General features: G+C 30.3%; 1 long non-coding RNA gene across 1 annotated transcript in view; it reads right to left on the bottom strand.

Annotated features, from left to right (window-relative positions):
* Positions 1-1,676: 1,676 nt before the first annotated feature.
* Positions 1,677-8,882, bottom strand: part of LOC126740187 (uncharacterized) — a 29,758-nt gene continuing 22,552 nt past the window's right edge. The window contains exons 2-3 of the long non-coding RNA XR_007661810.1: positions 1,984-2,093; positions 1,677-1,910 (exon numbers count right to left, since the gene is read on the bottom strand). This is a non-coding gene — a long non-coding RNA (uncharacterized LOC126740187). The remainder of the gene's footprint in view (positions 1,911-1,983; positions 2,094-8,882) is intronic.

Raw genomic sequence — 8,882 nt, 5'->3', positions numbered from 1 at the left:
GGTACGGGTATCAAGTGCGCACGCAAAAAGAAGTAAGTGAACTGTTTAATGCCAAATACCCAAACCATCCTGTTTCTCAGTCAACAGTTAGTAGAATAGAGCACAATTTTATAACTTCAGGTCATGTTAGAGATTTGCCAAGATCAGGTCGTCCAAAAATTTTTGAAGAAACAAAATTAAACGTTCTGCTCTCCGTCGAAGAAAATCCAAACAATGCAGCTTCACAAATTTTAGTTGATAATAATATAGCGGGAACGTCAGTAAGACGCATCTTAAAAGCAAATGAATACCACCCTTATAAATTTAGACTAATACACGAATTAAATGAGGATGATCCTGATCGAAGAAACCAATTTTGTGAGCAAATGATGAACATTTGCAAAAATAACCGTCAGTTTGTGTTACGAGTTTTGTTTTCGGATGAAGCAACTTTTTATTTAAACGGTGTCGTAAGTCGGCAAAATTGTCGGTACTGGTCAGTGTCAAATCCACACTGGGCAACTGAGGCTCACACTTGTACCGTAAGTCTATTAATGTTTGGGCTGGTATCGTAAAAAGTAAAGTAATAGGGTCATACTTTTTCGAAGAAAACTTAACAGGACAACGCTATTTGAATTTTCTTCAAGAAGATCTTATCTCTGCTTTGGCTGCCCTATAGCCAGAGGAACAAGACCAGACAGTGTTCCCAGGAAAATCGATAGGACGAAGAGGGCCAATAGAGTGGTCGGCCAGATCACCAGACCTAAATTCCTGCGACTATTTTCTATGGGGGTACCTGAAGAGTAAAGTTTATATTGAGAAGCCAAACAACGTAGAAGATTTGAAAAATAGAAGTAGATATGAAATTAGACGTATATTAGAAATAATTGATAGTGCTTTACATGAGTTTGTAAACCGTCTTGCTTTCTGCTAAAAAGTAAATGGAGATCAGTTTGAACACTTGATACAATAATAAGAGTTTTCACAGTTTATAACATTTTATACTCCATTTTATCTTAATTTGCAAATAGACTTGCTTTCTGATACTTACTTGCTTTCCTGTTGGTTAAATGTAAATATTTCTGAAACAGTTGAATTTTGAGATAAGGTGTATTGTACAAAACTTGCTTGGAATTTGGCCTATATTTCATACATGCACTAAAAATTTAGCATTCCACTTAAAAAAATTACCAATGACGTCATTTTTTTTTGTTTTACCCTATATACAAAAATTTATGTGAATAATGCGCAACTTTAAATAAAAATCGACGGGTCCGAGCGTTTTCTCAAAAAATCATGTCTCTAATTTTTATCGAATTTATGCGGAACTTTAGGCGGTCACTGTATATATTTTTTGTCCCGGATCCTCATATACTCGACGTACTGTACATCGGATCGAATTGCTGGTCAAAAGTCTTTATTGGCATTTCCATAAACCATTAAGCTGAGGGTTGGGTTGGGTTGGGGATAGACTGAGGGTTGCAGGGATAGCTCCTGAATTTTTTTCACTCTTTTCGTGTTCCTTGGCACCACCACCTTCCTGGAGCCAGGATCATCAGTCACATTTGTTTCGTCAAAGTTATAAAAATTTGAGATTTCGATTTTTCTAATTGCTAAAGTAATATTATTAAAAAAATTTAAAATTTTATCACGATGCACTGATGCCTTGGATCTCTTTATTTTTGAAGCCATTCCGACGCTTAAGTGGTTCTTTTTTATAATTGATTATAAGAAATCAGGTTCTGGGAAGTTATTTGTTAATATTTAAATATGTTTTCTATGCTTATTTAAGAATTATTTTATTACATCACGATTATCAACCTTTCTGAGAGAAAATCCCCAATTTGCTCCAACATCCAATGTCTTTGAACTGAGAGGCTCTTCTTAATAACTTGAGACCTTTGGATGATTATCTGATTTTGAGGGTGTACCTAGAAGTATTCGACCTAATGTAGTCCGTTCTACTTTAATTAAAAGTTGTAACGTCTAATTTTCTCGACATACCTGCATTTAGTGCGTCTACCTCTTGGCGCAAAGTGTTCTCTGAGTAACGCCAGTAAGTTCTGGCTCCCGTTTTTTTTTCTAATTGCGAACCTTTTTTACCTTATATTTATCTGTAACAACAAAAAGCTGGTCATAAAAAAACAGAAAAGACATAACCTAAATTAAAAAAAAACCATAAAAATTTACGTCGTGGACAACTAGCCCCAATTTACGGTTGAATGAATAAACAATAAGTTTAATTTTGTACCAATAACCAGTCGTACAGAAACTACAAATCTCTAGATATTTAAGTAGTGAATTATAAATTAGCAAATATTTTAGAAGCAAATTTAAGTCAGGTAATAACATAATGATTTTATACGTTAAAGTTATTAAACAATTGTTATTACTTTTATACAAACTAGTAACCATTAGCATACAAACTAGGTTTATAAAACACAAATTTACAAACTAGGGTATGTTAAATTAATTTAAAACGATCATTAAATGATGGATGTTAATTATTAATATAAAATGGGATATAAATATTTATTTATAAAATAGCAAAATTAGTATATTTCGATTATTGTATTAATTATATTATAATACTTATTATGGATATACACCTAAGAAGTCTTGCATAAGTAGTTGATAATCATTACATAGTTGTATATCATTACAGTAGTTGATAATTTTTACATACAATTTATTGGTTTATGTAAGAATTAATTGTTTGATTATACCTTTTGCTTTTTTATAATAGGCAATATTTGATAAGTATGCAAACTCAAAATTGGGTGAGGTGACTAAAGTGCTAAGATTATTATTAAAAGTAATATTATAGTATCATTTTAATGACCTGCAATATATATATTTTCACTTTCTTTTTTTATAACGTCAATATAATTTTTAAATAAAGAGATATAATTTTTAACTTTCTTTAATTTAACTATTACTTATTTATAGATAAATTAGTAATAGTTGAATTTATAAAATAACAGCTATATACTAATTGAAATAAATTTTATTTGAAAAATACTGTTCCTTTATATCAAAATGTTTAATTTAAAAATAATTTTAATTGCATTTAGAATAGTTAATTATAAATATCAAGAAAATATGTAAAACTTTCATTAATTTAACAAAAAGCTACTCTATATGGGATATTTATGGTTGTTTATTGACTAACATACAGGGTATCCTATTCGCTATGTGTGACTATTGCTATTTTCAAAACTATAAGTTAAATTAGCAAAAAGTTGCCAATTTTGATGCTTATTCTAAGTCCTTTTACAGCCTTTCAAAATGTTTATTAGTTCCTAAGTTAAAAGGTGATTTATAAGAAACGCCAAATTTTATTTTAATTATTATTTCCAAAACTATTGATTTTAGAAACTTACTTTTAATTACAAAGGTTTATAATTTTTTGTGCTTTACAAAAGTTAACCTTTAATTTTCTTTTATGACGTTTGGTATCTTGGCAATTGGTATCAACTTCTGTTTATTAAATACGGACCTACCACCATACGGACCACAATTTATTTTAAAGGCATTTTTTATTTCCTTTAAAATGATATACTTTATTCATATGTTTCCAAATGTTTGAACCTAATAATAATCATCATCAGGAATTTTTCCTTAGTGCGGATTTGCCTTTTTTATAATAAAATTTTAAATATTTCTTCTTTTCTTCGTGATTTCAAATTTAAATATGTAAAGTACAAGATGTATTAAGTAGTGGTTGTTTGTGTTAAACCCATTGAACCATAATCTTAATATGTTAAAAAATGTAGTTTTAAATTATGGTACTTATTGATATTATCCGTTCAATTTAGTTGGCTGTGACAGTAGTTGAGGTCTGCGTTAATAATGTAATAAGAAACTTTGAATGTTGCCAACAAAACCTGTACATCGACATCGGCGTTGTACAAGGTTTCTAAATAATTTGAAGCCACATCGTTCAATTGGTAATAACGGCTCTAATAAATTGGCCCGCAAGATCCCCTGATATAACACCCATGGATTTTTCCATATGCGGTTTTATTAACCTTCCGGTACTAACGAGGACTTATGTGACATAAATACTAACCTCGGACTCCCACTCCGCATATCTTTTTTTCAATGAAAAATTATCAAAAATCGTGTATAACTATATTAGTCTTGGTGGAAATATATAAACACATCAAATATAAATATATTTACACATTTTGAAGGTAAATTATTGAAATCCAAAAGCCCAGAAAATCTTTAATAAAAAATAATAATTTTTAAATTACAGAATCGAAACATATTATTATCAAAAACAAAAACAGAACTTCTAACAAACTTTCAACATAAACAAAAGATGATTACTTTTAAAAAACCAAAAATAAAACTTTTAACCTAAACTCTGACTAAAATAATATCGTCAAGTAATTCCAAACAAATCGGTTTGTTACAGTATGCACAGCTAAATCTCACTGGTCTATTTTTCTTTCTATCACAATAAAAGCAGCGACGTTTTATGTTTGCGGTTTCTGGTTTGGGTAACTCTTCCTGCAGTGGTAAATGTAAAATTTCTCTAAGGCGAAGTCTAATGGTACGTGGTATCCGAATATTAGTAGCTCTTCGTCTTATGTGTCCGTCTAGTAACTGCATACCAAGATTCTCTAGAAATATTCTTCGAGGTGTATCATCCATATATTCTGAATTGCTCTTGAAAATAACGAAGGAGTTAATTCCAGCTATATTAATTTGCATAAAAAATATAACCATTGGCCAGCGACGAGTAGCTCTGGCGCTCATAGGCCGCACAGATCTTGTCCACTGTATCAACCCCACCTTTAGTTTGATTGTAATCAACTATTATTTGTGGTCTTCTAGTTTCTTGGTCTATTTTGTCTTCATTATGGTGCATAGTTGACAACATAGGCACATTTTTATTTTTATTGGGAATATACGATACTATGGTTGCTTTGTCTTGAAATGCAAACATGCTTGTCTGGTTGGGTCGTTTAGCAAGTTGGTCAAATTCCAGTGGAAGTTCTCTTTTATTCTTTTTAAAAGTACCAGGAATCGTGAGTTTATGATTTGATGAAAGGGCGTTAGCAACAGCCATGCTGGTAAAGAAATTGTCCATGGTAATGTTTCTGCTGCTTCCTGAGATGGGGTGACAAAGACGGGAAAGGAGGGAAACATTATCAGTTTGAACTTTATAAGCTCCAATCGGTTGTTGCCCAACATAAATTTCCATGTTCGCAATGTAAAACAATTTTGCGTCCACTAAAGAATACATTTTAATACCATATCGGTTAGGTTTATTGGGCATATATACTCGAAACCTGCATCTCCCTCGGAATGTCAGCAACATTTCATCCACTGTTGTGAGCTCGGAAACACAAAAATATTTAGATAAATTAGAATTGAATGAATCAAAGATCTCCCGGATCGGTGCTAATTTGTCATATTTTTGTCTCTCTATTCTAGTATTTTTATTATCAAAACGAATATACTGCAACAAAAATCTGAATCTTTCCCGAGACATTGTCAAACGAAATATTTCCATGGAGGTTCTATTTGTTCTAAATAAGACGGAGGCATTTACCCGACTATTTTTTGACATCGAACATATATAAAGCAATCCTATAAGCGCTTTCAACTCAATAATGTCTGTGGGCCTTGCAGATCGGTTGTTTGGATTTAAATTGGACATTACAATGTAGATATTTGTATTATCAACAATGACTTGCAACATTTTATTTGTGAAAAATAGACTCCAGATCTCTGCGGCAAATTTTAACCCTTTTGCATTTCCCTTTACCCCAGGGAGAAACTTGATAATATTTAGGGCGCTTGTCCGTGCCTGAGAATTTCCTGGGTGCTTTCTCCACTTGGTTTGGCCATCTTTTCCAATGTAATATGCAGCTTTTTTGTGCACCACTTCTTCCATTATTTCATCTGGAAGATCCAAAATGTTTTTTGGGTCATCAATATCTTGCTCATCATCCGTGTTATGATCTTGTTATGAGTCTCTTCATCATCATCCTGTAAACTCGAGTCGTCATCAAATGGCTTTTCATCAGTCGCAACCTCGTCAAAGAGTTGGCCAAGATATTGTTGTTCCCTTTCGTAATTCATATTAACCACTGTAATCGAATATTTAGGTTTATTAATTTGCAAAAAGCAAAAATTAACTAAAAATTGTTACCTTAAAAAATTAGCATAAACACTAACGTACGGAGTGAGATTCCGCATAAGAGCCTAACTCCAACACGAAGCACCCTACTCTGTTTACCACTTAACACTAAATTGGAGCCCCCAATCGCAACAGGTACTGAGCGGTACAGCCGCCTACTCGGAATTCTTCGGAAAATGCCGGCCAATTTTCGGCCATGCGGACCCGCAGTCCGCACGTTAGTACCAGAAGGTTAAGGACCAGGTTTATCAAACTACCTAAGTTTGGAAATAAGAGAAGCGTGTAATAAAATTTATCCGCAAATATTAAGGAAACATTCAAAGAAAAATTGTAACCGATGCGCAAAAATGCTTACAAAATTATGGTGGTTATTTCGAACGTTTAGATTAGTAACAATTTTTCATAATTTTACTTATTTAGTTATTTTATTATTTACTTATTTAATTATTTACATATTATTTAATAGCCTTTATTTATTTTAAATAATTTCTGGATTTATTCTTGTTCATTATTATATTCTTTATCAAGAATAAATTTATTATAAAGTTAGTTAGATCACTGTTGTAATATTTATTTTTTTTTTTAATATTACACTACTTCTTTTAATATTGATGTTTAACATTTAGTAGCAATAATGTTAATTAGCAGATGATTATTAAATAAATAAATTGATGACAGCTAAACAAATTTTACTAGTACATTCTTTAAAAGTTATTTAAAAAACCAAGTAATTTTGTGTCTAAAATGAAATTATTATTAATAATACTAATTTTACATCATCTTAGCGTTTATAAATATTTTTAAATAACAATCAAAAAGATGAATAATTTTTCCTATATTAATAAGTAATTAATTTACAATTTAAAAAAATCAGGCACGCATTAAGAAAATTCCTGACGACGGTTATTAATACGACGAAACGTATGTATGAAATACATCATTTTAAAGGGAATAAAAAATGCTTTTAAAATAAGTTATAAAAAATGCAGGTCCGTATTTTAAAAAAGAAGTCGATAGCCGTTGTCAAGATACCAAACATCAAAGAAAAGAATTAAAGGTGAACTTTTGTAAAAATAAGTTTTTAAAATCATAGTTTTAGAAATAATATTTATTTATAAATCACCCCTTAGTTCAGGAACTAATAAATATTTTGAAACGCTATAAAAAGATTTAGAATAAGCATCAAAATTAGCAACTTTTTCCTAATTTATTCGCCCTCGTATCTCCTATTATTTCGGAAAAAGCAATAGTCACATATGGCAAATAGGACACCCTGTATATGATCTTAAACTAAAATAATGAATAATATTGAATTTTAATATTTTTAAATTTAATTTTGAAATATTTCAACAAATGTCAAATTCGCTATATGTATTTACGCAAAATTTTATATCGAAATATTTTCGGGTATTCTTAAAAAAGGCACGCCAAATGCGGATATAAATATAATATGTAAAAAAAAATAAAATATCGCCATTGTTGCTTTTTAGATTTATATTTAATGGCAAGTGCTACCTTTTTCAGAAGTCGTGAGATATGTAGCTATTTTAAACACGATCACGCAGGAGCTGAATACAAAATGGAGCATTACCATAATTTGACGCGGTATGACATACGATCAAATTTTTGTAGCGTTCGCGATACAGAAATGGTTCTAAAGGTATTGTTACTGATATTAATATTTCGTTTGTGTGCGTTATTTATTCATAAAATATAGCGTACGTTTACGTTGGAATCTTTTCAAAGAGCATCACATATTAAGCTTAATAGTTTTTAGTTATACTTAGTTTTAGGAAAAATATATATCGACGTTGTAAAGGTAGTATAATTTCTTTCATTTTTTTTTTAAGAAATCAGTTTTCTTTACGATAAAGTGTTTTTACAAAATCTTTATGTTTTTATTAAATTACTTTTTACGCTTTTTTTTTGCAAGAAGGAAAAAAGGTCTTTGGTTCAAAGGTGTTTGATCAAAGTTCAAAGGTGCCTGATAATCAAATTTCTCTACTCGAAGTTTCAATCTGCTGAATCGTATTTTCGGTTATGTTTATTTAAGGAAAAGTTGGTTGTTAGCGACACGAATTTTATTCAGGAGAAATACTGTGGTAAAATAAATATTCTGAGGTTTGTTAATTTTATAAGACTTTTCTTCTGAGATTTACGTAAGTTTATTAAATTAAAGCAAAAATTAAGAAATAAATATACAGGGTTAGGAAAAATGACCCAAACGATCTGTTACTTAAAATATACAGAGGTTATAAAAACCGTTGTGTAAAAAAGATAGAGCTTTTAAAAATCTACATATCGATGTTAAATTTAAATAAACAGTGTCGCCGACAAGATTATACAGAATAGTTATATAGTTATATTATTTTTAATAGAATATCCTGCATATTTTTACTTATTTTGATTGTCGACAAAATTGTAAACATTTTTGATTAATGCAGTGCTAAACCTAAATTTACTAGTTTTCTAGAAATCGGCGTTTTAAATATAAAAGGATAACAATGCGATTTTCGAACAGTCATATTTACCTTAGCAACAAATAAAGCATGGCCATGTTTACTAATAAATAATCAATAGTTTGGCATTGGAAATTTTGACATAAATAAGAAAATAGCACAGCATTTTGTACTTACTGAAATAGAAAGAATTGATATTTTAATTTTAAGGTTTGACGATAAACGGAGATTACATCAGGATGATTCTTTACTTGGAACCTTTAATGTGGCACTCAATAAAACTCTAT

Source organism: Anthonomus grandis, chromosome 9, assembly GCF_022605725.1.
Source record: "Anthonomus grandis grandis chromosome 9, icAntGran1.3, whole genome shotgun sequence".
Lineage (NCBI taxonomy): Eukaryota > Metazoa > Arthropoda > Insecta > Coleoptera > Curculionidae > Anthonomus > Anthonomus grandis.
This window is presented reverse-complemented; position numbering and strand designations above follow the sequence as displayed.